This window comes from Equus quagga, chromosome 5, assembly GCF_021613505.1.
Source record: "Equus quagga isolate Etosha38 chromosome 5, UCLA_HA_Equagga_1.0, whole genome shotgun sequence".
Taxonomy (NCBI): Eukaryota; Metazoa; Chordata; class Mammalia; order Perissodactyla; family Equidae; genus Equus; species Equus quagga.
The window spans coordinates 853,378-881,297 of NC_060271.1; the positions used below are offsets into that span (position 1 = coordinate 853,378).

Below are 27,920 nucleotides of genomic sequence, written 5' to 3' on the forward strand. Positions count from 1 at the left end.
CCCAGGGCTGAGCACGCTATTCCAACTCCACCTTTCTCCACAGAATGCAGAGGCATTCGACGGTCAAAGAAGTACCAGTTTACCGCTTTCATCACCATTCCAACCACTAGACCAGAAACCCAGCATCTTTCATGACGTCGAGGATCTTCATGCTTTGGACGGAGCCCATTTTTAAAGACAAACATGAGGTGATTAGAGAAGGGGTACGATATTAAATCAGCAGGAAAGTTGGCTGTCCTGTTCATTTCAAAGTTGGATTCGAAAAGGCAGAAAGGTCAGGTCTCACCGTATCCCCCTGCCTGCCTCAACGCGGCAGCCAAAAGGGCCAAAAGGGAGCCAGTCCCGCACGGTGGCCGGGAACCACTACCCTGCCAGAGCCACACAGACGACAGCACAACAGCTGACACACAGAAAACACAGAAATCTAACCACGTTGAGGCCAAATGCACAGGACAGGTCCTAGGGAACTCACGATGGAAAATCTGACTGATCACACGATATCCCCAAACAGCAATCAACGGTGCCTGAGAGCAAAGTAAACGGTGGATCTGTGAAACTTCCCCGACTCTCTTCTCTTCAACCCTCTGAACTCCTGACTTGTTATAATGCCCTTCCAAGCTATTCTCTTTGCAGAGAAAGGGACAGTTCTCTTTATAACACCCATCTAGGTATGTGCTGTTCCTCCCATTTACAGGTGAGGACACTGAAATCCCAAGAGGATCAATACCCAGTTGATGGCACAAAGCCCATCAAGAAAGGAGCCCATATTCCAATGCAGGTGTTCTAAGCCAGAGCAAGACTCTTGCTACCATCCCTGAATGACCTGGCTTTCAATGCTAGCCAAGGTGCCCTCATGCTGGGCACATGCTCTGAGTAATGCAGACGGCCTTACATCACCGCGTGCACTAGGGTTCACTGGGTTGCTTCCCCCGCTGCCTCCTGGTGTCCACAGAGAAGCACAGGGTGCTGTAAGGAGCAATGGCGTGTGCAGGAAGGGAAGACCATTACAGCATAAAATAGTCAGACCTTGCAAAATAAAAAGCCTCCAAGAACTCCATCCCTGGAGAGTTCTAGAAGCACCAGCAGCCTCCCCTCTGTGTGCAGCACCACACTCCTCCCCGAGGACAAGCTCCCTCCCCGTCGCAGGCCTCACTCCCCAGGCATGTGGATGGAGAGGAGGAGGAAGATGGAGAGGGAGCACATCCAGGCAAGGGGATCTCCACCGAGTCAGCCTATCACACACGCAGGTTACACCCCGGGTCACCAAAAGCCCAAGTTTGCAACCGATGGTCTCTCACCCTCAGGCAAGGGCCCTGGAAGCAGAGAAATGGCACAACAGGCACCAAGAGAGTGAGGGCTGCTGTCCTGATTCCAAACGCAAAGTGACTATATTTTAACCCCAATATGCCATTACAAAGCTAAGCCCAACAAGGCAAACTATACGCAAACTTTGTGATATATTATTACATGGACTCCTCTCTTTGAACAGGAACTTTTGACCTCTCTTTGAGTTCTGAATAATGTGAAGATGTATGTTTTCGCTCCCTGGGTCCCTTTCTGTTGATTTGCTGACATAATTAACTATGAAACGATTTCCACAGAACTCACCAGGCCGTCAAAGCAGTGCTGTTATCATTAGCATAATGGGCAAAATGCACAGCTTTTCCCAGAAAGTCACTCAAATGAAAACAACAGAAGAGCCCCCCATGCTAACGACCACTGTCAGATGGCAGCGGCAGGTCCAGGAAGGGCTCAGGGCAGTGTCCGGCAGAGCAACAAAGGCCATCCCTCACACAGCCTTGCAGAACTCGGTCCTCAGAGAGGATGCTCAGCAGAGGCTGGCTGGGGTGTGCGGCCTGCTCCTGTGTTCACCTGTTTGTGAAGCATGGCCAAGTGGCTTGAAGGCCTAAGGTGACAGGCCTAAAGAATGAGTGATTTGAAGATTAAACGTTAGACTCAGGGACCTGGACAGTCTGCCATTCCACAGACATGCTCCGTCAAAACTACCCGGAGCCACAGTTCAAGCTTAACCACCACCAACGCAGCTTCTGCCTGAGATGAAGCCCAGCTCTTTCTCTGGCCCTCAGGGACCTCAAAGCTCCAGCCCCTGCCTGCCTCCAACCTTCCCTCGCTCCCAGGTCTCAGCCTGACACTCCAGCCCTACAACACTGCCAGCAGCCCCTCAGGTGAAGGTTTGGCGCCTTTGTTCATACTGTCCCCTCTTCTTGTGAGGCAAAGAATACAAATGCAGCACACAGAGAAAGAAATAAGGGAATACACGTGAACCTTTAGCCTCACCAATAATGGAAGAAGTACAAATCAAGACAATACTGAGATATAATTTTAACAAACTGGCAAAAATAGAAAATTTTGATAATACCCATTTTGGGCAAGAATGTGAGGAAACAGGCAGTTTCAGATACTTTTCCTGAGAGAGTTATTGGTTCAACCTTCTTCAGAACAATTTGGCAATATCTGTTCATTTTCAAAATCTACCCTTTTTTACCCAACAGTTTAACTTCTAAGAATTTCTCTTCTAAGAATGTATGGATTTGCTCACCTGAAAGATATATACAAAAATGTCCACTACAACATTGTTTTGAAAGGCAAGCGTACACTCACAAAAACCCTGGAAACAAGTTAAATGCTTATTAATAGGGGCTTGCTAAAACTGATACATAAGCAGCTATTAAAAACAATGAGAAGGAGCCAAAGAAAAATGTTAACTATATATTATTCAGTAAAAGAGCAAGTTCTTAGAAACTATAGTGACCCCATTAGTATTATTTTTAAAAGAGGATAGAACTTCAGTGGTTCTCAAACCATGGTCCCCAGAGAACAGCATCGACATCACCCAGGGATGTATTAGAAACAGATCTTCTGATTCAGAAACACTGGGAGGGCAGCTCGCAGTCTGTGCTGTAGAAAGCCATCGTGGCAATCCTGATAGACGCTCGAGTTTAAGAACGCTGTATTGTATAAAGACCTAACACAAGATTTCAGGCTGAACAGGCAAAAACCTGCTTACAACAGTGACACCCAGGGAAAAGAAATGCATGGAAACTTGAAGGGCAATGTTTTAACTTCCCCTCTCTGCGCTGTTTGAATTTTCAGTGGGCAGCTATTGCTGTAATAAGAAGAAAGATCTCCCTGTACTGAGTTGACCTCTGCTTTGTGTGGCTTCCACTCTCTAGTCCTTCTTTTTATCCCAGGGGATCATCCAAACCACCTAATCCCTTTTAGGTGAGCCATCCCTTCAAATGTTTTAAGATGACTCTCACAACCTCCTACTGAGCCTTCTTTCCTCCATGCTATATATTTTCAGTTCCTATAACCGTTCCTCCATGCCACAGATCTTTCTAAAACAAAAAGAGAGGAAGATGGAATAAGGGGCACTTGATACATTTAGTGAGAATGCTCTTCAGACACCCATGTCTCCACACGGCGCTGTGTGGAGACGAGGTAGGGTGGGCACAGAGCACATGGGAAGCACAGAGTAGGTCTTCTCTGCATGGTAAGTCTTCTCTATCTTCCTGGAGGCCTCTGGAGGTCATGGATGCTGGGACAAATCAGTGGCCCATCCAAACTGATATCCAGTCTCTGATACAAACATGAGAAGAATTCATTCAGGAGAAAAGGGAAAGGGAGCTGGCGCATCTTCAATAACTGTCTTTGAGGGGGGCTTTGCGGTGGTCCTCTCCAAATACCCTATTTCCCTTAATAGATCCCTAGAAATCAATGTTACCTGTGTTTTATGAATATGCATCTTCACACGAATCCAAATGCTTCTTAAACTTACTTATATTTTGAGCCAATCCTCATCTTGGGTGACTAGCTTTCTCATGAGCATCTACTCTGTGCTAGGCATGGTTACTAGTGACATGCTGGATGGCCTTGCCAATCTTCCCAACAACTTCGGAGGGGTCCACAACTTAGAGTTGGGGGAACTAGGGTTCTGTGCAGCTGGGTCACTTGCCCAATGTCACAGAACCAGTACAAAACAGAGAGGAACTTAATCCTATGCTCTTTCCACTATGTTACATGATAATTTTTAAACACCCTAACAATAGCCTCATTCTCACATTAAAGTTGGCCTTATAACGGTAAACTACACTGTGTTTGGTCTGTTTAAGTCACTGTTGATTTTATAGAGTTTGTCTTCTTCTCAACTTTCATCTGCCATAGCCAATCAGTAACTGAGTCCACTCTTAATCTCTCCAACCCATGACCAGTTTAGCAGAATTCAAGCTACTTGGCTCTTGGCCTGGTCTACAACAGATTTCAGTGTAGCTGAGCCCCAAATCCAGATGGGCAAGGGACTGGCGATAGATTTAGCCTGAATGATTTCTACTTCATTTCCCTACTCTTCCTAAGCCCACCCCACACACACATCATTGTATAAGGACCCGCCGTATGAACTCTGTTTCATTTTGTCACCCATGTTGATAAGGAATTCCTAAAGAATTTAAGACGATGAAGAGGCGGGGGCTATAGGAGCCTCCAGGGAAAAGAATGCCTAGTTTGAGAAGGAAATCTCATCATTTCGTCCTCACATGTCACATCTCCTTCTCCCCAAACATCTATTTGGTCTCTCCTCTCTACCCCAGCGAGCGGCACCACCAGCTACCCTGCTCCTGCGGCAGGAATCCAGAGCTGTCGCTGACTCCTCGTGCAGACTCTTCTCAGCTTGCCGCCCTCCGCCACTACACATGCAATCCTTCTCAGCCTACCCTGTGTCCCGGGGACTAGTCTGGATCTCCACGGCTCTCTAGCCCCCTGTCTTCTAGTCAGGTTTGGCCAAGGGAAAGCATTAGCAGAAACCTCAGAGGAGGAAGGAGAGAAGGTCAGGGCCGCCTTCCTTTGGAGACGCGCTGAACTGAGGTAACGGATTCTCTCACAGCAGCCTTCTCCTCCACGATTTCTCCTTTGGGTTCTGGTAGCCATTCCTCCCCCTGCCCCTGTAAGTATAGGGATATAACAATCCTACTGTTATCAGCCCCAGGGATTCAGGCTGCCCTCATCTTTCTAAATAGTTCCTTTACTGAAAATTATCCTAATCTGAGGTGTCTTATGTTTCCTTCTGAGGTACTTTCACTGTGCCCTTCCAGGCCTCAAGCCGTAAAAGTGGTCCCCATTATCACTGGTGCCTATGTACCCCAAAATCCCTTCTTCACATCCCCAGACAGTCCCTTCTTTAAATTTTCTTCAAAAATTCCAGTTGAAGACCTCCACTTCCACCAAGATGGAGTAACAGAAACCACATTTACTTTCCTGCCTAAAACAACTAAAAAAATGGACAAAGTATAGGAAACAGATGTTCTCAGACACTGGACATCAGGCAGTAAGTACAGTGATCCCAGAGAGATGGGGGAAAACGAGGTATACTGAAATTCTCAGACGTAATGCCTGGGACCACAGCACAGGAAGGGAAAATCCAGGCCAGGCCCACAGTCTTCCTGAGTCGAGGAGACAGAGCTACCAGCCTGTGGAGAGCAAGGAGGCTAGAATTCTTGAGGCAGAGCAAAGAGGAGAGAGCTACAGAGACGGAGAGCTCCAGAGAACTGCAGAGAGGGCTCTCAGTGTTCAGGACAGCGTACCCCTCACTGTACACACATGAGGAAGATACGGGCCAGAAACACCCAAAGGATTAGAGTGAACAGTGAGTGGACTGCACACAGGGCCATAAATAGTGCCTACTCACACCAGCCCCCGTGGAAAACCTTATAACTCACAGGGCCTTGGTAGAGTACACAGAAGGGTTTTACCTCAGCAGTGAAGAAGACTGAGCCCCAGTCCCACCTAACGAAGCTTAAAGCAAGACTCAAAGGATCAAATTGTTTCCAAATAACTTACATGCGCCACAGAACAAAGCTCAAGTGTATTCACAGAAATACAAAAATATTCATCACCAAACAAGGTAAAGTATACAATGTCTGGTATTCAATCAAAAATTACCAGGCATGCACGGGGCTGGCCCCATTGCCCAGCGGTTAAACTTGGCGTGCTCCACTGCAGTGGTCCGGGCTTAGTTCCTAGGTGTGGACCTACTTGTCAGCAGCCATGCTGTGGTGGCAACCCACATATAACACTGAGGAAGATTGGCACACATCTTAGTTCAGGGACAATCTTCCTCAGCAAAAAAAAAAAAAAAATAAATATATATATATATATATATATATATATATACCAGACAAGCAAAGAAGCAGGAAAATACTAACCAAAATGAGAAAAATCAGTGGACATTGACCTTGAATTGACACATTTGATAGAATTAGTAGACACACATATTAAAACGATTATCATACCTGTATTTCATATGTTCAAAAAGCTAGGGGAAAGATTGAACTTAAAAGTTCAGACATGGAAGATATAAAAAACACTTAGGAAAAAGACTAAGTTGAAAATCTAGAAGTTAAAATTAGAATGTCTGAGATGAAAAATTAACTTCATGGGATTAGCCAATACAGAAGAAAATACTAGTGATATTCAAGACATAGTAATAGAAGCTATCTAAGATATAACAAAGAGAGGAAAAGATTTTTAAAAAATAAACAGAGCATCAGTGAGCTGTGAGGAAACTTCAAGTGGCCTAATATATGTGAAATGAGAATTCCCAAAGGACAGGACAAAGAAGGGATCAGGAGAAAGATCTGAAGACACAATGGCCACAAATTTTCTAAATCTGATGAAAACTATAAACTCACAGATTTAAGAATATCAATGAACCTCAAGCACAAGAAATAATAAAAAAAAGACTAAACCAAGAAACACCATACTCAAATTGTTCAAAACCAACGATAAAGAGAAAATCTTAAAAGCGGCGGGGGAAGGGGCGACCACGCATGGAAGAAAAAACACAAGAATGACAACAGATTTCTCATCAGAAATAATGCAAGCTATGACACAGTAGAGCCAGCTCTTTGAAGTATTGAAAGAAAAAACCTTATATCCAGAATTTTTTACCCTATGAAAACATCTTTCAAAACTGAAGCTGGAATAAAGACTTTTTCAGACACACAAAAGATGAAAAACTTCTCCACCAACAGAACTGCACCACAAGACACAGGTGGGAGAAAGGCGTCACGTGGAAATCTGGATCTAGCAAACAGAAGAGCACAAGGGGACCCACATGGGGACATACAACGACTGTTAAAAAGTTATCTGAATGTCTTAAAAGGATAACTGACTGCTTAAAACTAAAATAATAACCACATATTGTAGGGTTTAAACATATGTAGAAGTAAAATCTACGACATAGAACAAGAGTAGCACAAAGGCTAGGTGGCAATAATTATAAACATATTGTTAGACAGTTCTCATATTATACGTGAAGTGGTATAATACCACTTGAAAGCTGACTCTGATAAGTTAGAGACGTAAACTATTAACCCTGGTATTTGGTATTAAAATAACACCAAAAAAAGTTATTCCCAATAAGCTAATAGGAAAAAAATAAAATTAGAAATAAACTAATTAATCCAAAAGAAGGCAGAAAAAGAGAGAAAACAGAACAAAGACAAGACAGAACAAATAGAAAAGAAAAAAAAGCAAGATGTTGTATTTAAAACAAACTATATGAATAACTGCATTAAATAGTCTAAGACCCCAATTAAAAGGCAGAGATTGTCATGTCTTTCTCTGTTATCCAGTCTAACTCCATGCTGTCTATAAGAAACCCACCTTGAATATAAGGACATAAATAGGTTAAAAAGTAAAAGTAGGAAAAAGATATACCATAAAACAGCAATCAAAAGAAAGCTGGAGTGGCTATATCATTATTACACTAAGTAGATTTCAGAGCAAAAATATTATAAGAAATATGAAATAATAAAGGGGATGATTGACCAAGACAACCTAACAATCTTAAATATTAATGCACCTAATAACAGAGCATCGGAACACATAAAGCAAAATCTGATATAACTGCAAGGACAAATGCATATATCCACAACTATCATGAGAGATTTCAACACCTCTCTCTCAATCACTGATAGATTAAGCAGACAGAGAATCAGCAAGGATGTAGTATACAGTAGTAGTCAAGAAAGTTGACCCGAGACATAAAAAGCATTCTACCGAACAAGAGCAGAATACACATTCTTTTCAAGTGCACATGGAATATTTACCAAGACAGATTACATTTTGGGCCATAAAACAAGTCTCAAAAAGTTAAAATGATTTGGGGTCGGTCCGGGGGAGTAGTGGTTAAGTTCACACGCTCCGCTTCGGTGGCCCAGGGTTCACAGGTTCGGATCCTGGGCTCAAACCTACACACAGCTTAGCAAGCCATGCTGTGGCAGGCGTCCCACATATAAAGTAGAGGAAGATGGGCACGGATGTTAGCTCAGGGCCAGTCTTCCTCAGCAAAAAGAGGAGGATTGGCGGCAGATGTTAGCTCAGGGCTAATCTTCCTCAAAAAAAAAGTTAAAAAAGTATTCAAGTCATATAAACTACATTCTGTAACACAATGGAACTAAATTATAAATGAATAACAGAAGGGTATGTGCAAAGTCCTCAAATATTTGGAAACTGAATAACATACTTCTACATAACATACGGATCAAAAGGATATTTTAAAAAACTAGAAAGTACTTTAACTGTATGAAAATAAAAACATAGCAAAAGTTGTGGGGTGGAGCTGAAGCAATACTTAGAAATTTATAGTATCCAATGCCTCCATTAGAAAAGAAGTCTCAAATAAATTATCTTAATTTCTACCTGAGGAAATTAGAAAGAGAAGAGTAAAAGGAGCCCAAAGTTAGCAGAAGAAAGGAAATAAATTTCAGAGCAGAAATCAATAAGTTACAAAAGGAAAAGAAAACAAATGAAACCAACAGCTGGTTCTTTCAAAAGATCAATAACATTAATAAATTTCTGGCCAGAATTATGAGGAAAATAGAAAAGACAGAAATTACCAATATTAGGAACGAGGGAGATTAAATTACAATCGATTCTGTAGATATTAAAATAATAAGGGAATATCATGAGGCATTTAGATGATATGTAAAAATTTCTTGAAATATACAAACTACCAAACCACACTCAGAAGAAACAGATAATCTGAATAGTCCTACATTATTAAATCAACCGACTTCTCCGTCTCCCGTATAAAAAAACTCCAAGCCCAGATGGTTTCACCAGTGAATTCCACCAAACATTGAAGGAAGAAATAATATCAACGCTCCACAAACTCTTCCAGAAAATTGAAGAGGAGGAAATCTCTCCCAACTCATTTTATAAGGCCAGAATTATCTTGATAACAGAAGTTAAAAGACAATACAAGGAAAGAAAACTATATCAATATCCATCATTAATATAGATGCTTAAAATTTTAGCAAAGAAAATCCAACGAAATATAAAAAGGATAAGAGGTGCTGACTAAGTCAGGTTGATGTCAGGATACGAGGTTAGTTTAACATTCGGAAAAAAATCAGTGAATGTAATTCATCATATTAAGAGTCTTTTGAAAAAAGCTACTGAGAAAATACAACATCCAGTCTTCACTTCAAAACAAAAACAAAACAAAGAAAACAACACCTCTCAGCAAAGCAGGAGGAGAATGGAGCCTCCTAAGCTGATAAAGGGCTTCCGCAAAAATGCACAATCAGCATCATACAGCAGAGTCAACGAGGGGAAGTGGATGCTGCTTCCCAAGACCAGGAACAAGGCAAGACATCTGCTCTCACCACTCCTATGCAGCACTGAGTGGAGGTTTTAGCCAACGCACTACAGCAAGAAAAGGAAAGAAAAGGCATCCATATTGAAAAGAAGAAGTAAGACCGTCTTTATGTACAGATAACACGATCACCTACATAGAAAATCCAACAGCATCTACAAAAAAGCTATTAGAAGTAATAAGTAGTGTAGCAAGATTGCAGGATACGTGACCAATACACAAGTAGCAACAAACAATCGGAAGCTGAAATTTTAAAGACAATTTACAATAGCATCAAAAACATGAAATACCTGAAAATAATCTGACAAAGATGCGCAAGACCTATCTATTGAAAGCTACAAAACCCTGCTGAGAGTGGGGCTGGCCCCGTGGCCGAGTAGTTAAGTTCGCGCGCTCCGCTGCAGGCGGCCCAGTGTTTCGTTGGTTCGAATCCTGGGCGCGGACATGGCACTGCTCATCAAACCACGCTGAGGCAGCGTCCCACATGCCACAACTAGAAGGACCCACAACGAAGAATATACAACTATGTACCGGGGGGCTTTGGGGAGAAACAGGAAAAAAATAAAATCTTAAAAAAAAAAAACAAAAAAAAACCTTGCTGAGAGAAATTAAGGAAGACGTAAAGAAATGAATGGATACACTGCGCCCATGAGTCAGAAGATATAATATTTAAGATGCCAATTTGCCCCCAAATTAATGTATAGATTCAATGAAATTCTAATCAAAATCTACACAGGCCCTTATTTTGAAATTGACTGTAAAATTAATATGGAAATGTAACAGGCCTAGAATAACCAAACAAGAATGGTGAAGGACTTACACTCCCTGACTTCAATACTTATTGCAAAGCTATAGTCATCAAGACTATGTGGTATCGGCATTAAAATAGACAGAGATCAACTTCTACTGATCTATTGAAATAAAACATCCAGAAATGGGCCACATACATACACGGTAAATTGACTTTGATCAGAGGTGCACAGGCACAGATGAAGGACAGGCTTCTCAGCAAATGGCGCTGGAACAATTGATACCATATGCAAAACAATTAACTTTGTTCCATATCTGGTGCTACAGATTAACTTAATTTAAAGTGGATCGTGGACTTAACGTAAAACTGAAAACAATAAAGCTTCTTAAAAAAAAAGAGGAGAAAATATTTGAGAACTCAAGCTAGACATGATTTCTTAGATACAACACCAAAACCATGATCCATAAAAGAATAAATTGATAAAACAGACATCACCAAAATTACAAATTGATAAATTAAACCTCAAAATTAAGAACTCTGCTTTTCAAAAGACACTATTAACAAAATGAAAAGACACGCAACAAAATGGGAGGAAATATTTGCAAATCACAGATGTAAGAAAGAATTTGTAATTCAAGTTAAAAACTCTCAAAAACTCAGTAAGAAGACAAACAGCCCATTTTTCAAAAATGGACAAAAGATTTAATAAATACTTCATTCAAGAACATATATGGGCAAATAAGCAGGTGCTTTGAAGCTTGAAATTACTAGTGATTATGGAAATGCACACTAAACCAGCAAGAGGGGACTCCACAGTATTCGAATGCCTAAAACTGAAAAGAATGACCATGCCAAGCGTTGGAGCAGCTGGAAGTTTCACACACTGCTGAGTGCACAATCACCCTGAAATACAGGTTGGCTGTTTCTTTTTTTTTTTTCTTTTGAGGAAGATTAGCCCCAAGCCAACATCCACCACCAATTCCCCACTCTCCACTGAGGAAGACCAGCCCCGAGCCAACATCCATGCCCATCCTGCTGCACTTTGCAGACGGGACGCCTGCCACAGCATGGCTGGAGAAGGGGCGCATAGGTCCACACCCAGGATCTGAACCGGTGAACCCCAGACCACCAAAGCAGAACGTGCGAACCCAACCACTGCGCCACCAGGCCGGCCCCAAGCTTGGCTGCTTCTTAACAAGTTAAAACATCCACCTACCATGTGAACTGGCCATTTCACTTCTAGCTATTTAACCAACAGAAATAAAAGCATATGTTCGTACAAAGACGTGTACAGCATATGAATAGTCATAGCAGCTTTGTTTGTAATAGCCAAAAAGCAGCAAATAGTCCAAATATGCAACAACAGGTAAATGGATAAACAAAATATGACACAGTCATACAATGGGATACTAGTCAGCAAAAAGAGGAGTGAACTGTATGTATGCACACACGACAGAGATGAACCTCAAAACAACTACACTAAGTAAAAGCCACCACACCCAAAAGATACATATCGTATGACCCCACAGATTAAATCCTAAGAAACCTTAAACAATCTCTAGGGACAGAAAGCAGATCACTGGTTTCTTGGGGAAAGGAGGGAGCTAGGGAGGGAGGGATTACAATGGGGCACAGGAAATCTTTGCAGGTATTAGAAACGTTCTTTATCTTGATTGTGATGATGGGTTCATGGATATACAAATGTCAAAACTTCGTGAATTAGACACTTTAAATATGCACAGTTTACTAAGCGTCAATTATACCTCAGTCAAGCTGTTGAAAAATACCCCAGTGGGAACGCCTTCTTCCCCGCCAACCCCCCGCCGCTGGCACCTAGATTACTACATTCTTTCTTCATCCCCTACATTCAGTCAGTGAAGAATTCCTAACATTCCGGGTTTTTTTTGCTTTGAGGAAGATTAGCCCTGAGCTAACTGCTGTCAATCTTCTTCTTTTTGCTGAAGAAGACTGGCCCTGAGCTAACATCCATGCCCATCTTTCTCTACTTTTATGTGGGATGCCTACCTCAGTATGGCTTTTGACAAGCAGTGCCATGTTCACACCCAGGATCCAAACTGGCGAACCCAGGGCTGCCAACAAGCAGAACGTGCGAACTTAACCGCTGCGCCACTGGGCCGGCCCCTAATTCCTAACATTCTATTCTCCCAATCTCTCTCCAGCCCCATAACCATTACCTAACTCATCTCTCACCTGTGCTCTGAGTCTCTCTCCAGTCTTCACCACCCCAATTTATTCTCCACTCTGCAGCCACAACCAACTTTCTAAACTGCAAACCTGCGAGTGTCACTTCAATAGCTCCTGACTGCTCCGAGATACACTTCAAAGCCCCTGAACTGAACGTGGCTCCCTGACCTCCCAGATCTGGCCCTTTCGCCCCCCAGCCTTCTTCCTGGTGATTTCTCATCCCACCCTTTCCTGTCCAGCCATACTACATCAACAATACGCCAGGCGCAGAGAGTTTTGCACATGCTGTTCCCAAGTCAGATAATCCCCTTCTGTTCCGTCTTTCTCGGCGCACTCCACTGAGGCTTGTCACTCAGCTCCCGTCTTATCTCCTCTGGGAAGTCTTCCCCACTACCCCATATGGGGTGCCTGCCCTTCTCTGGACTCCTGAGAAGCCTCTGCACACCTTGCCACCGCACTGATCCCACTATCACATAATCTCTCTCATCTGCCTGGCTAGAGGCAGACTGGGCAAAGCTCGAAAGCAGAGACCAAGGCCTGCTCCTCTCTGCTTTCCCAGAGCCCACCACAGGGCCAGGCCCAGAACAGGCCACAGGACCCGTGCACAGGCGAAGGGGTAGAGAGGCTGGCTTAGAGGACCCCCTCTACAGCCCCTGGGCTGATTCCACATGCCACCTCATTCAAAAATGGGCAGGTGAGAGGCTAAATCATCTCCAGAGTCTGGAGTACATTCTGATAAAATTATTACTTAACGTGCCCGGGGCGGGGGGGGGGGGAGGGGCTCCCATTCGGGCTGGGACGTTAAAGGCAAGATTCATGACCTCAAATTGTTTTCAAATCCAGTGGTAATTGTGATTTGAACTAAGTGAAAGTTTGGGGAAAGGAAAGCCGATTCCAGGGAAAGACAAGGCCCACAGCAAAAACTACCACAGCCTGGAAGAAGGCCCAGTCTCCTCCCACGAAACTTCTAATTCCATCCAGAAAGTCACAGATCTCCACGCTGTAGGTTACTCCCTTCTCCCAGTACACGTTTTGACTTCCTATCCAGCCACAGAGGCTCCCCTCCTCCCGCCCCCTCAAAGGCAGTCTCCAGGCCCTTCTCACCCAGCCTGGTCTGTTCCCCAGAGTCCAGAGCCTCGGGCCTCCCACCAAGAGGTCCTCCTCAGCTGGTCCCGCCCAGAGCCAGGCCCTGGCCATCGGGTCAAGAGGAAGCCGAGGGCTTCATTAACAGAAGATTCCCAGAAGGCCCAGCTGCTAACATAAAAAGAAAAAATCAGGATACACACTTGGTGGATCATAGGAAGGGGGGGGAAAGCAAACAAAACAAAGCAAAACTCTGCCATCTAAATAACAGACACAAAGGAAGAGAAGACTTGCCTTCTTTGTTACTGATCTGCAATTAAGGTATAGTCACTTCCTCCCTCCTGACCTCCTGTTTTAAAAATTAACCTAATGGTGACTGCTCTTCTGTCTCTTGGTAATGACTAACCCTTTAACTTACGGACGAAATTAGTTAAAAGATAGTGGAAAATAGCCAATGACTAAGGAAATTCACCACTTTGCATCTAGTGGATCCTTAAAAGGAAGGGGAATGAATAAAAATGAAGATACTCCTAGGCTTTTCCCACCCAGGAAAACTAAGCAAACAGCGTTTACCACCTCCAATAGGATCGCAGGCTGCTGGAAGCGTTTAAAGTTCGGAGCAGCACCGGCCTTAAAATACCTTAGGTAGCCAGATTCGAATTGAAAGGCTCAAAAATGCCTGGGAAACTGTCCGAAACGGGGGAGGAGCGAAGGCCAGAGAGGAAGCGAACCCGTGAACCGGCCGTGGGGCGGGGCCGGCGGCCCGGGGACGCAGGGCAGGCCGAGCAGCCCTGCAGCGGCCAGGCGCTCCCGGGAGGGGCCGAGCTGCGTCCCGGCGCCGGCAGGTGGCCGCGCTGGCCCCGCCCACAGCGCCGCGAGGGGCCGGCCTGGCCGCGCCTTAAAGGCCCCGGCGGCCGCTTCCGCCCTGGGCGCCGCCTCCGTGCGGCCCCCCGGCGGGCGATGTGAGGGCCGGGCGTCCGTGACTGGAACAGCATGTCTGTCGTGGGCGAGGGTGGAAGAAGGAGAAGGAGCCTGATGGAACGCCCCCTTTGTGCCGGGTCTCGTTCCTGTACTCGCATGAATTTACTCATCCAGTCCTGTGGCCGGCCTGCTGAAGTGTCACAGTCTTGAAATCTACAAAGCAGATGGGCCCCGGCCTTTGAAGAAGTTAAAGTCTGCGGGTCCTGACACACCTACCTCATTTAATCCTCACAATTCCTGCCTTTCAGTAAACTAGGTACCATTAATCCGTGTTTTAGGGACGCAGAGAGTTAGAAACCTCTCCAGCTTGTTCTCAGACACCCAGCTGGTAGTAACCAGAGGGGGCATTCCAGCCTGAGCTCCAGTTTGAGCTGTTCCAATTAAAAGGCCTGTTCCCAGGCTGATGGGACTCGAGATTTGGAAGACAGCTTAGCAAGTTGCTGAGTCCAAACCCTGTTTTCCTAGAAAGGGAAACTGAGGCCCAGTAAAAGGAAGTGACTTTCCAAGGACACACCAAATGTGACAGGTAAGTCTAGATAATAGCAGTGATTTCACTTAACTGGCCTCGTGCTGTGTGCCACCCTCGTAACAACCCCAAAGGTCAGTAGATGCTCCTGTCCTTGTCTTCCAGGTGAGGGTGCCCGCCCAGGAGGCTGAGGCCACATGCTTAGCTGCATCTGCTAGGGGTCTTTTTCTCTCTTCTACACCCAGGAGAAGCTTCACCTTTCATTTCCAAGAAATATCCAAAGATCTACCCATGGACTCTTTGGGAAGACAGGAGATACTGAGATCTGATGACTTAGCACCTGTGTGAACCGTAGGGTACAATAAGAATAATAATGTTGAGACCTGTTCGTCTTACCTTTCCAGCGTGTTGTGAAGAGCAGATGAGGTCATAGATGTGGAAACTCTTTGTAAAGTGTTATATGCTGAAAATATGTAAGACCTGCCTTCTAGATTCTCCTCAGGGCACCCCAGGAATAGAATAAATGCAACACGCGGGTTGCCTCGTGAACGATGGCAGCAAGTCTCATCTTGGCTAGACTTAAATTAATGTGGATTTGCGGCCGGCTCTTTATGGATGTCTCTGTTTCCAGGACTCTTTGTTTGTTTCCTCTTATTTTCATGCTATCATTATTAGTCGTGGCAACAATAGCACAGTGGCTGGAGCTCCAGCAGCCATCTTGGACCATGAGAGGACCTCAGAAATGAAAGGCACACACAGCAAAGGGCTTGGGTTCCTAGCACCATTCAGGACCAGACCAACACCCACTACCTACTTCCATGTGCAGGAAATAAACTGCTCTCTTGTGCAAGACACTTTTATTTTGTGTATCCTGTTACATGGGGCCAAACCTAATCATCACTAATTCATATGCCTTATCTCATGGAAATCCTGCAGGAACTCCACAAGGTGGCAGATGCAGAAACAAGCCCAGAGAGCAGAAATAACTTGTTCAAGGTGCAGGGGAACAAAATTTGCCACCCCAAAAATGTGTCTCTTTGGCATGAGGATTATTTTAGGCTGATTATTTTTAAGAAACAAAAGACTCGGGAAGAGCTTTGCCCTCCGCCTTAACTGCATAAATGAATTGAGATGAAGGTCCTGTGCCAGGTAGACAGGCTATCACCAGAGATACGTACAAAGAATGTGAGCTGGGCGTGCTGGAGAGGGGACTTACGAGGCCTGCTTGTTCAAAGTCCTCTCTGCGTCCCTTTGTCTCTGCATAGCGTGGCAAACATTTGTTTACCAAACATTTGCTTTTCCCATCTTCCTGTGAATTGTTTTGCTCCCTTCAAAGTCCCAGGCCCTGCCCACTTCTTCTTAGTTCAGAATGGCATATAAATCTCATCGGCCCGGCTGTTGGCGAGCCTCATATCTTCGGGATTCCTGTATGTACAAAATTAAATTTGATTTTCTCCTGTTCATTTTTCTCACATCAATTTAGTTCTTAGACTAGCCAAAAGGTCATCTAGCCAAGTGACAGAGGTGAAATTCTGAAGACAATTCTCATTCTATTTTTCCACTGTGACCCACTGCCTATTATGAATGAATGAATCTATTTTTTTTTCATTTACTTCCATTCCATTCATGTAGTCTAGGGGTTGGCTAACTTTTCTGTAAAAGACCAAATAGTAAGTATTTTAGACTTTGTGGGTCATACAATCAAGGTCAACTCTCCCTTTGTAGTACAAAAGCAGCCACAGATAAATGTAAACGAGTGAGTGTGACTATGTTTTGATAAAACTTTATTTACAAAAGCATGCAATGGGTCAGTGTGGCCTGTGGTCCTTAACTTGGCAACACCTGACTTATTCAATTATGGTGTCCCATCACAAAAGTGCATTAGAAATACTTTACAGAAGGTGAGGGATTGTGAAACTGCAGGCACGCTTACACTGTTGACCAATACAAAGGCCGGTGCATGCCAGTGCAATCCAGAAGAAAGATCCCTAAACTGATGGTCATGAGATCAGGGTGGTGAGTTTATATCTGCTGCTAAAACAAGATCTAATTCCGTTTACAATCACAACAAAAAGAATAAAGTACCAACAATAAATTTAACTAAGGAGGTGAAGGACTTATACAATGAAAACTATAGGAGATTATTGAAAGAAATAGATGAGAACATAAAGAGACGGAAAGAGATTCCATGCACGTGGATTGGAAGAATAAACGTAGTTAAAATGTCTATACTACCCAAAGCAATCTACAGATTCAATGCAATCCCGAGCAGAATCCCAATGACATTCTTCATAGAAATAGAACAAAGAATCTTAAAATTCATAAGGGGCAACAAAAGACCCTGAATTGCTAAAGCAACACTGAGAAAAAAAGAACAAAGTTGGAGGCATCACAATCCCTGACTTCAAAATGTACTACAAAGCCATAGTGATCAAAACAGCATGGTACTGATACAAAAACAGGCACACAAATCAATGGAACAGGACTGAAAGCCCAGAAATAAAACCGCAGAAATAAATAAATAAATAAAATATCTACAGATAGCTAATCTTCGACAAAGGTGCCAAGAACATACAATCGAGAAAAGATAGTCTCTTCAATAAATGGTGTTGGGAAAACCAGACAGTCACACGCAAAAGAGTGAAAGTACACCATTATCTCATGCCATGCAGAAAAATAAACTCAAAATGGATCAAAGACTTGAAGATAAGTCCTGAAACCATAAAACTCCTGGAAGATATTATAGGTAGTACACTCTTTGACATCGAATTTAAAAGGATCTTTTCGAATACTATGTCTTCTCAGACAATGGAAAACAAAAGAAAAAATAAACAAGTGAGACTTCATCAGACTAAAGAGCTTCTGCAAGGCAAAAGAAGCTAGGATCAAAACAAAAAGACAACCCACAAATTGGGAGAAAATATTTGCAAATCATATATCCGATAAGAGGTAAATCTCCATAATATATAAGGAACTCACACAACTGAACAGCAAAAAAACAAATAGCCCGATCAAAAAGTAGGCAGAGAATATGAACAGACATTTTTCCAAAGAAGATATACACATGGCCAATAGGCACATGAAAAGATGTTCAACATCACTAATCATCAGGCAAACACAAATCAAAACTACCTTATGCCCATTAAAGTGGCTATAATCACTAAGACTGAAAATAACCAGTGTTGGAGAGGGTATGGAGAAAAGGGAACCCTCATATACTGCTGGTGGGAGTGCAAACTGGTGCAGCCACTATGGAAAACAGTATGAAGGTTCCTCAAAAAACTAAACATAGAACTACCATACAACCCAGCTATCCCACTACTGGGTAACTACCCAAAAAACTTGAAATCAACAATCCGAAGTAACATATGCACCCCTATTTTCGTTGCAGCACTATTCACAACAGCCAAGACATGGGAACAGTCCAAGGGCCCATGGAGTGATGAGTGGATACAGAAGATGTGGTGTATACATACAATGGAATACTACTCAGCCATAAAAAAGAGAAAATCATCCCATTTGCAACAACATGGATGGACCTGGAGGGACTTATGCTAAGTGAAATAGGCCAGACTGAGAAAGACAAACACCAGATGATTTCACTCATATGTAGAATATAAACAAACACATGGACAAAGGAAACAGTTCAGTGGTTACCAGGGACAGGGGCTGGGGGGTGGGCACAGGGGGTGAAGGGGAGCACCTATGTGGTGACAGACAAGACATAATGTCCAACTGAAATTTCATAATGATGTAAACTGTTATGAACTCAATTTTTTTTTAAAAAGTGATCTCTATCCTGGACCACCCCCAGTTGCCTCAGTTTCCCTGTATATTAGGAATGAATAACAATGCAAGTGTTATCCATACATCCCCATTTTCCAGGACTGCAGGGGAACTAAGATGAGATGCTCTATGTGACCATCTTCTGAAAGCTGTAATTGTTATCCAGCTGTGTGTACACTGCTTCACCTCAGGCACGGCCAGGTGTCTTCCCCTGTACCCTTCAGTTCCCTGTCCTTACTGCCATCATGGGACTCATAAAATGTATGGAACGCCTAGTGACGATTACTGCCTCTGTTTATCCCCTGTCCTCCTCCCCAACTCTACATCAAGGGTGATTGTGTTGCTTGGGTCAGAAGACTTGATTACTGGAAAGTCTAGACATCCGCTCAGGGTCAGCCAGGCAGCAAGGGGACCCTGCAGAGTCACTGTTCACCGGGCACAGCACAAGTCACGCTGGTGAAGCGACACAGCAGATCTAAGCAAGACAGAAAGAGCTGGGCTGGGAAAGCCTGGACCCAGCTGAACTGGAAGTTTGTGTAGTTTCCTTCCTGCTCAGAGACAGCTCTGTGCAGCACTGGGAGGCAGACAGGAGCGCTGGTGCTCCCTGGTGACGGTGGCGGCCCTCTGACTCTACCCCATTCTCTGAAGGCTCCTCCTGCTTTAGCGACCTGTCCCCTCCCCAGAGAAAGGACACATTTTCCCTGAGATTCTTAGAATCATGGCACCGAAATAGGTATGGCTAGTCATTAGTTCATAAATTCATTTACCCATTGATACATTTATGTATTCATTCATTTAACAAAGACTTATTGAGTGCCTACTATTCTAGGCACTGAACAGATGGTGTTCAGAACAGATACTGTCCCTGTCCTCATAGAACTTACGGTCATGAAACAGTCACTCAGTAAACAAGCACATGGATATGTAACTGACTTAATTGTCAATAGGAAGGGAAACAGGATACTGCCGGAGAAGGCAGCTGGTTTAGACTGAGGTCTCACTGAGATTGCTGATTTTCAGGAACCAGATGATTTACATACTTGTCTTGGGTCTTCAACAGCCCTGTGAAGTGGCGTTATCACAACCGTTGTACAGATAGGGAACCAAGGCCTAGGGCGATTAGGTGACTGGCCTAAGGCTGCACCGTTAGTCAATTTGGAACAGTTCTTTCTCCAGTACTCCACATTGCATAACACAAACCCAGAAGGTGCGAATTTTCCAACCTCCCACCTTTGCACATGCTATGCCTCCTTCCGCCTGGAAAGCCCCTCCCTCTGTTCTTCTCTTATTGGACTCGTATTCTGCCTTTAGCACCTGACTGAGGACCTACTTCCTCGGCAAAGCTCCCGCTTCTATCTGAGGCCTCAATACGTCTGTTTTCTTCCAGACTCCTGCAGGAGTCGTCAGCTATTACTCACGTGGCCCTGATTCTCTTCTTTACGTGCTTGCTCTGATGCCCTTGCTCAGAGTCCTGTGAGCAGCCAGACAGACCTGGGTTCTTCCCCCGGTTCTACTTGTTTGCTGGGTGACCTAAAGAAAGTTTCTTAACCTCTTTGCACTTTAGGAGAATAATACTATTTATTTCTTGAGATAAATCTTAAAACATTTGTCCCAGTGCTGAACAGATAGTAAGCTCTCCATTCTTCATAGTCTTCTACTCAATTCCGGTCCCTAGATTGGAAGCCTCTGGAGGGCAAGAACTGTCCCTTTTCCTTCCCAGTCTCAGCAACTGGCACAGTGATCTGTAATAGAAGGCATATAATTGGTATATGATACCGTGGCAACAGCACTAACTTGCCCACTGGGTCCTTCACCACTTATCAAACTTATTTTCTCCTGTTTTCCTTCCTTTCTTTCTTTCTCAACTTAGACTCCTTTAAACCTTAAACTTTATCCTCTGGCAGGAACAGTTGCCATTGCATACACACTCTTTCTTCCAAGTCCACACTGTCATCTCAGGAAGAATAGTTCACCGGAAACCCGACAGACGGTCACTGAGGGGAAACCATTGAATAGAAGGGCTGCTGACCTCCCCACCCTGACTGCCACCTGGAGCCATAGTTTACATGCAAAAGCACTAGTTTGCTCAACTCTCATCTCTAAAGGATACCAATATCTCATTTCCAAAGATGGCAGGTGGGGAAGTGTTCCAACCTACTTTATAGCTTACCTGCTGCTTATTGCTTTCCCTCTGTCTGCCTGCCCGCCTCCCTTTGTCAATTCACTAAACAAGCATCTGCTGAATATTGAGACTTGCTAACCGCTTGGCCAAAGCTGGCTGCTACACTAACAGCACAGACAAAGTTCTCTGGGCACTCCAAGGCTAGGGAGAAGAAGGGGCTGTGGAGTGTGAAAGGAGAGGAAAGACTGCTGACAGGTATCGGGCACTGTGCTAAGCACCTCCACGTGCAGTGACTCAGTGATTCCTCCCAACCGTCTGCGTGAGAGATTACTGCTGAAGAAATGGCGGCTCGCAAAGGCGGAGGAACCTGCCCAAGGTCATCTATCCCAAGACACCACATCACTGGAGAGACAGTTTCTGCTGAGAAGCTAAAATGGGCAGAGTTGCTCATGTTGGATACAAAGGCTTCCGATGAATGCGAGTCCTAATAATCTCGCTGGTTTCAACCTGCTGCACTAGTTTTCTCTCCCAGTTTTGGACTGCTCACCCACTCCCCTGTTCCAAGACCTCACCCACCAGCTAAATCAGTTCGACGCTATCTGTATTTTTTTTTCCCTGACACCACCGATCACAACCCCATGGCCTCTTGGCCATGAGTCATTTTAATAAAAGTGTAGACTAGTGATGAGCTGTGACAACAATGTGCAACCCTAAACCCCAGCAAGTGCTTTTTACGCAACGAGGCAACAGGTGGAAGAAGAGAGTCCAGGGCCACGAGACGATGACCAGGCTAAAGGCAGGAGACAGCCTGCTGGAAGGGCGTGCTCAAGGCCTCAGGGCAGAGTCAGGCCCATGGAGCCAGGCAGCTGTGGGCTTCAGAGGGAGAGTCATTTGGAAACCATTAGAGAACATTGGTTTGGGTGGTTTTCAGATGGGATCCTATGAGAAGGTGACTGCACAGCCAAAGGAATGTGCAGTCACACATTGTGGCTGGATGGACTTCCAGGCCTTCCAGAGTGCCCCCTCCCCTGCCAAGTCGGCCTCTTCTCCAAGACGCCAGATGAGGAGCTGGTGAGGGCTGGAATTCAGCCCCCACTCTGCTAACCAAACTCTGTGCCTGTGAGGCTGCTCTGCCCCACCAGAGAGGGCAACTTGTCCTAATTTGCACAAAGTACAAAATAGGATGATGGTAGCTCTGCCTTCTTCCCTACCCCTGACCACATACACACACAAACACATACACAACACAGCCACACAAACATACCCACAGACTTGCATATACAAGCACAAGCACATACACACGTGTAGACGCATACACATGCTATACACAGACACATACATACACACATAAACTCCTATCATATACCACACACATAAACAGACACACAGACACACACAAATGCAAATTAAACCACAATATAGTGCACAGAAATGTAGACACACAAACATAGTCAAACAGAGATAGAGACACACAGACACACAAACCGTGTAAGTACACACACACAGTCTCATACCCACTTATACACCACACACATATGAACAGACAAACACATCCATACATAGACACACAGGCACACAGACTGTACAGACATATACACTCACATGCACAAACATGCTTGTGCACAGACACACATACACAGATATACACCCATATATCCGTCTTTAACCAGAGCAACCACTTCATCAATTTTACATGACAAATTCTATTAAAAAATTTTTATTTGACAAATCTTCCACTACTGAAAGAATGAATTTGCTCTTTTTGAGGATTCATGTTTTTATTCGCTTATCAATCAAATATTTGATGACAGTTGTAGAAATAGAATGATGTGGGAAGAGGGGATAGCCGTGGGTCTCCCCAGGTGTGACTCTTGTAATTAGTTTTGTTTATAGTTTATATTGTGATGAAAAACTTGTGACTTTTAACATTGTTAGATAACAGGTGGAGCTAGCACTGCTGTTTTACTATTTATACACTTTCAGATACTTACAAATGTTGGTCTCCAGCCCATCTCCTTCCCAGAGGACTTCTGGAGTGATGGAAAATGACATGGGGGCTTGGGCGGGGGGGTGTGTACTAGATGCGACTCTTTTGCTTATAAGAAATAAAAATGAAACTCAAATAAACAAACAACAAAACAAAAGGCAGTTTATTGTCTCATATATTTGGGCAGTTCAAAAGGGAGGTGAACTTCAAGAAAGGCTGAATCCAGGGATGATGTCAAATTATGTCTTCAAGGGCCTTTTAGTCTTCATTTCTCATTTCTTCTTTCCTGTATTGACTTCATACTCAAGTAGGATCATTCCACGTGGTAGCAAAGATGGCCAGCAATTGCTTTAACCTTACAATATTCTTGTAAATCTTGGTGGGAGGAGAGTGAGGGCGTCTCTGTGTTCCTTTTTCTTGCAAGAATCCTGGACAAAGCATTGATTAGCCCAGTTTTGATCAAGTGCCCACCCCTAGGGCTGGGTTGAAAAGAGGTGAGCCTCACCTGAACCAGAAGGACTGTTAGCGAGGGTCAAGGGTGACTCCCCGATGGGATATTAGGCAGAAAGGGGAACTGATGTTTCCTCCTCCCTACTCCCAGAAAACTCAGTGCTGCATTCCTGGACCGGCTATGAGTTGGGCTTCGTGCTGGGGCCTTGGGGTACAAGATAAAAATATTTATATTCTTTCCCTCTAGGAGCCCACAGCCTAGTGATGGAGATGACATATAAGCAAATAGTACAGCCCACAGGAAGCAATAATCACAAAATTAAAAAGTGTAATACAATAGACTTCAGCAAAAGACACTGTTAAGAAAATGAATAGACAAGCCACAGAGTGGGAAGAAATATTCATAAACACATATCTGAAAAAAGATTTTAATCCAGAATATATAAAGAAGACTACTACAATGCAATAATAATTTTTAAAATTCTTATTTTTAAAAATTGGCAAAAAGCTTGAACAGACATTTCATAAAAGAAGACACATGAATGGCCAATAAATCCATGAAAAGGTGCTCAACATTGTTACTTATTAGGGAAACGCCAATTCAAACCACAATGAGATACCACTGCATAAATGTCTAGAATGGCTAAAATTAGAGAGACTGACAAGAAATGTTGGAGATAGCATGTAGCAGCCAGACCTCTCCTACGTTCCTGGTGGGAGTGTAAAATGGTACAACCATTTTGCAAAAAAAGATTTGTATATCAGTGCTCATAGAAGCTTTATTCTTAATAGCCCCAAACTGGAAACAACCCAATGTCCATTAACACAGGAATGGATGAACAAACTGTGGTATGTCCACACAAAAGAGTAGTACTCAGTCATGAAAAAAGAATGAAGTGCGGACACAGCAATGACAGGAATGAATCTCATAGAAAGTGTGTGGAGTGAAGGGAGCTGGACATAAAAGAGTGCGTACATTGATTGCATTTATGTGAAGTTCTAAACTAACCCAATATAAACTAATTTGTGATGAAAAACAATTGCCTGGGTTTGCCTGAGGGGTGGGGAGGAGAGGTCAGGAGGAAGCCTGACCGTGAAAGGATGAAAGGACGTGAGGAAACTTTCTGGGGTGAAGGAAATGTTCAAAACCTTGGCAGACGTGTGGGTTACATGAGCATGTCCATTTGTAAGGGTGCATTTCATTACAGGTAAATTTTACATCAAATGAAAAAATTATGAACAAATAATTGACTTGGGGGTAGAGAGTGATGGGAGGTATAGAAGAATCCGGAGTGACAGGATGTTTATAATTGTTGAAGGATGATGGGTACGTTGAGGTTCATTAAGCAGTCTGTTTACTTTGTATATGTTTGGAATTTTCCATTAGAAAAAGTTTGTGAAGAGCAAACAAATTCATATCCAACAATAGATGACTTCTATGAGAGGAATAGGAACTAAGTGCTGTGGAACCACGAAACCTGGAGCAATTACCTGCCTGGGGTGGGGTGGGTGGCGGGGAGAGTGGCTCTTGGAAAAGGGGACATTCCATTTGTGAGTTAAAGGCCAAGAAAGCATTTGGAGATGCCCAGAATAATAAGGAGCCTCTAGAGAACACTGTGGCGGGAGAGCGGGGATGGCCAAGGGTGTGCTCTCTTGTGAAATAACCCTTATCCCACAGGGATCAGTGCAGTGGAGCACTCGGAGAGAGGGACCCAAGTCAGGTCACCTACTCAGGGCTCCTTGAATGATCGGAGTCACAACCCTTCTCTACACTTCAGTGTTCTCACCTGTGACGTGAGAGGATTCAACAAAATTATACGTAAGATCTCTTCAAACGTTTGAAAATTGTCTGAAGTCACAAGCTTGTTGTGACAAAGCAGGGAATAGAACAAAAGATCTGATAACATTTAATTCCCAGAACGTTCCTACTGCCACATTTCAGGTATTCTAAGATGCACGTTCTTATTTAACATTTAACAGCATGGAAATCAGGGCATGCCTTACGATGTACCTGCCCTGAGGTACTCGGTTATGATTCCTGGGCAAAATGACTGGACAACCGCAGTCATTGTTGTGTTAGTCAACAAATCACCTACCAACCTTTGGAGGAACAAACAGGAGTTCCAGTTGCCTGGAAAACTTTCACTCATGCCTTCTAGTAGATAAAAAAATCAGCACCGGCATCAAAATTTGCACATTGGTACCAGTGGCTTGACAGAAAATTCCAAGACGGCAGTGTAGCACTTTGTTAAGAAATGTCGCATTTCCCAACTCTCTTGGTGGCTCAGCTGACAATATTGTGTGGCAAACACATCAATGTCTGAGTAGGAAAGTGCTTTAGAAGAGGTGAACTATTCAGGATATGAAGAAGTCTTAGCGACACCCTAGCCAATGTATTTTGTTATATTTTCCTTTTTACATGTACACAAGAGCCATATGTAATTTAAATATATGTCTGAATACGTCTAAAGGAGATTTTCATAAAAATATGTTTAAATCACACCTAAATTATGTCTAACTATGTCTAAAAGAGATTTTCTCAGTATTAATAAAATTTTAAGATCTTAAATGAGGACGCATCATGTCACAGCTTGCTTGGCCATGCTTTTCCTTTCTAAGAGAGACGTAAGGCAGTAGTGCACCTGGCGGAGTCTTAACTTTGATGAAATACGGTGGTGAAATCTTACGCCTCCCCCAGCGCTGTCTTCCTGATTTTCTATAGTTGTTTGAGACAACAGATAAGGCGTCATTTCGGAGGGCCTCTGTGTGCAGGAACTGTGCTAAGGGCCCTGCGAACATCCTCTCCGCGAGTTGACAATAGCCTGCGGGAGAGACAGCTGCCATACTCCTAAATGCAAGCAGACTGAAGGGGCCTGCCCAAGGTCACATGGTTTGCGTCACTTCCTTTCTGAAGTTAGTGGAGAATCACAAAATGAACTTTTCCCAGTCCAGATAAACTTTCTAGAACCCATCAAGAAACGATAATGCATCAAGCTACTGTGACTTGGGGTGGCTGCAGAAGACAGGGAGGGTTCGAGCAGGCTCTCACACACGCCTCCCGGAAGGCGGGCAGCAGGCAGCAGCATAGAAATAAGTTTTGGAATCAGACAGAAGTAGGTTTCAATCTCAGCTCTACCACCTACCCGTTGTGTGATTTAGAGCAAACTATTTGAGTTCTCGGAGCCTCAGTTTCTTCCACTATAAAATGGGACTACTATTATCTACTTCCAAGAGTTGTGTGAGGGTTGAATAAGTTCACTCAGTTATTCACACATTCCGCAAATATCTACAGAGTGCCCACCTCGTGCTGGGCAGTGGTAATGTAAATGCATACTATACCAAAGCCCCTAGCAGAGAGCCAGGTACCGAGCAGACGCTCTGGAGAGAGTTTGCTGTTTTGTTTTTCTTTTCCTGGACCGGTGTCCCCTGTCCCTGGCGCCTCGCTTTCCCTTTGGCTGGTCCTCCACCCCAGGCTGTGGTTCCGTGAGCAGACGTCCTGGGAGCGCGCACGGGAACCCCGCTGGGTCACGGACCCTTGCTCTCTGGAACGTGAGGGCTCCGCAGATCACCGCAGAGACTGACAACGGTGGCAGGCCGTGCGCTCCGCCCTTGCCAGAACCCTCCCGCCTGGTGGCGAAGCTGCCTGGTTCCTGTTTGTTGTCAAAGGTGATTCTCCAGCCTGGCTATTGTTTTGTTCGTTTTGAGGTTATGTTATCTTCCCCAAATTCCCTTTTCCTATAAATTAGCCAGAAGAAGTTTTTTTCATATGCAACCAAAAAAATCAGACACCCAGAAAAGACAAAAAAGGTCAACTCTGCTTTCCCAAACACGTATTATCTAGTTACGAGAATAGAAAAAGTTAAAAAAGAGGGTAATTAATGGCACACAGAAGTTAGAAATGCTCACTTTGGCAGCATATAAACTAATTTCAGAATAGTTTATGTCAGATGTGGTAAACAACGCCATGCACTTACATTGGGGGCAGGATAAGCATGGCACACACCCTGTCTGTCTAGAGTTCGCAGGAACCTGTGGAGAAGGTAACATTGCCACTCATGTCCAGCATGAGAACATCGAAGTTCAGAGAGGTTAAGTAACTTGCTTACAGGATCAGCTACATAATTTGTGGGGCCTAGTGCAAAATGAAAATGCAGGGCCCGGTGTTGAAAATTATTAAGAATTTCAAGGTCATGCGAGCAGAGCATTAAATCAAGCTCAGAGTCCTTCTGAGCACTGGGTCCCCTCTCCCCTCATCCCCTCATCACATGACCATAGAGTTGGGCCAGCTTACTTACGTTAGTAAGTGGCAGAGCTGAGACTTAAAGCCATATCTCTTTGATCCTGAATCCCATGGTCTCAATTAATAAGCAACCTTATACTGGGAGTTCTCCAGTCAGAATGAAACTCACACCC

At 44.0% G+C, this 27,920-nt stretch overlaps 1 protein-coding gene across 8 annotated transcripts in view; it reads right to left on the reverse strand.

Annotated features, from left to right (window-relative positions):
- FGGY (FGGY carbohydrate kinase domain containing) overlaps window positions 1-14,537 on the reverse strand; it is a 378,028-nt gene extending 363,491 nt beyond the window's left edge. The window contains exons 1-2 of one of the 8 annotated variants that reach the window (XM_046663102.1): window positions 14,356-14,420; window positions 13,737-13,886 (exon numbers count right to left, since the gene is read on the reverse strand). The gene's annotated coding sequence lies outside the window, so the exon portion shown is untranslated. The other 7 variants (XM_046663109.1, XM_046663101.1, XM_046663099.1 and 4 more) reach the window with 7 other exon arrangements.
- Window positions 14,538-27,920: the final 13,383 nt, after the last annotated feature.